Below are 2,431 nucleotides of genomic sequence, written 5' to 3'. Positions count from 1 at the left end.
TGTACAGCTAAGAAGACTGACGGATCCTCCTCATACGACAGGGCTGCTCACTTAAAGCTCAGAGGGGAGCAACTCCTTCCAGGGTGACTTATGCTCTTCAGTCAAGTGTCATTTTCTGCAACAAATAAAGATATAATAATCATTCATTTTGCATGAATTACAAAAGTTCTTGTCAGAACTTTTGACTTCTTCTGGGTTTACCAAAACACAACAGCTAGAGTAAGAGAATATTCCCGTTTTCTGTAAATTCGTCACAGAAGACAGCAACAAAAAAAAATGTGTAAGTACGATTGCTTTTACAACATAAACATTTTACAGCTTCATAACAGCTGCTGCACTGCACAGCTTTCACCTGCAAGATGACCAGTTTGTGACAGCAAGGACACCGCATTACGCAACGTCACACCAGAAGCGTGCAATTACTGTCTAGCACAAAAATACCCTATTGTGGGATAATGGTTATTTGACCAAGTAACTAAATGTGTTATTTTATATGAGATTATCATTTTAATCTGGTCCTATTATCTTTTTTAAAATTTTGACTATTAATGTAGAATATTACACATTAAAGGTCTAAATACATTGCATTAAAAACAACAGCAACAAGCCCCTTACCCTGTTCTTTCTACCAGTAATATTGCATGCTTGTCACCACTTACCTTCACATTTTCTCTGTGGGCTGCTACACAGTGAGAAAGACTGATTCTATTCAGTACACCACATTTGATTTAGCACAGAGGCCACTAATAAAAATATGGAATAAACTAATCATATGAAACTACTGGTTCCAAACAACTAATTTGTTTTGCTTTTTATCTAACAAAATTACAGCATATTCAATGTGACAATAATCATGTCAGTCAAAGGAACGTAAGTCAGTCACTGCGGGATTTCTTTTCCAAACTATATAAGTTATTCAACTTTGCCTCTCTTAAAATAGCTGCCTGGTCAGGAAACTGAGCAGCCATCAGTCTGCAATTTCAAACTCTGAATCCTTACCCCTTCCAACCCTATTTACCCTTCTCTCCCTTACAAAAATCATGTTGCTTTACACGCATAACAGGATAACTTTGAAAGCAAAATAAATTTTGTCACATACTTTAGAGGCCTCCTCATTCATTAGTTTTCGTAAATGTTTTCATTGGTGGGGGAAAAAAAAAATCAAATTTGAGAAATGTTTACTTTGTGGCCAAGTTCTTTATTGCTATTCAGCAAGCAACTCTCATGACAGATGCTTACTGTGTTCTAGTAGAGTAGTAGCAAGCAAACAGAGAAATGAAAACTGCTAGTCTAGGTACCAGCCCACCACCTTTATTTTTAGCTGCTGAAATGAAGTCATAAATATATTCAGAAATTCTTGTGGAACGCATGCATTTCACCATGTCTTACTTTTTAAGAGAATCCCTGTTTTGGTTTTTGCCCCTTAACCTCACACAGCCAAGCATAAGACTTAGAGCACATTTTACAAGGATTATTATATCCTTTGACGCAAAAAGGATTAAATAGTAATTTGTAATCCAGGCTTCTATTCTGCCGTGGAAATTGATGCTCATCATTGCCCTGCCTCGTACTGGATAATGTGCACCTTCTGGAAAGGATTTCACCAGGGAAGAGCATAGTTGTTCTTTGTTACTGGAGACTGCGAATGCAAAATGAGACCCCAAAAGAGATTACTCAAAAAACAGTCTTAAATGTATTATATAAGAGTCCGAAGATTGGAGGGCAGCTCAGGAGAGCCGCGCGCGGGGCCCTCGTGCTCAAACTGCAGCGCTCGCGCTCTGCCTTCATGGATTAACGCAGAAGGGATGAGACCCGCCTAATGGCTGCCCTTTATGTAACGCAAAATAAACCAGATAAATGTTCTAGAAAAACACCATATTGATTTGCGGCTTTAACAAATTATTTTGCCATTTAGAGCTCCAGGAGAGGAATACATGGCACATGTCATATTGTACGTGGGGGTACTGGCAGCCCCAACAGGCAGGGTAGAGAAAAGGGACATGCAGAACTGGCAGAGAAAGACATTTTAACAGTGTGTTACCGAAATGCCAGATGCACTTCTGCTATTGACTATGAGCAGGACTCTTCCTCCTCCTCCCAGTCACCCAGGTCCCAAGAAAGAAGCAAGTCCTATATCAGCCAGTCCTACAGAAACACCCAGGAACCATTCAATGTACTGCAGTTATGGAGGCCTGTCACAGACCCCTGACGCTGAGCATCCTGAATTCACGTACCTGAAAGCTTCCAGCATTTCTGTCCTTTGAAGTCTATGTGACTCACATGCCAGTCTGCTGCAGAGCACCAGGCAGTGTCATACAGTAAATATACCATGAGATACTTTGACCACATACTTGCTATGGTCAAAGATACTTGCACCTCTCTTTAAGAAGGCTGCAATTAAACCCTTTCATTTTTTACTTTTTTTTTTTTA

The sequence above is a fragment of the Nesoenas mayeri genome (assembly GCF_963082525.1).
Source record: "Nesoenas mayeri genome assembly, chromosome: 1".
Taxonomy (NCBI): Eukaryota; Metazoa; Chordata; class Aves; order Columbiformes; family Columbidae; genus Nesoenas; species Nesoenas mayeri.
This window is presented reverse-complemented; position numbering follows the sequence as displayed.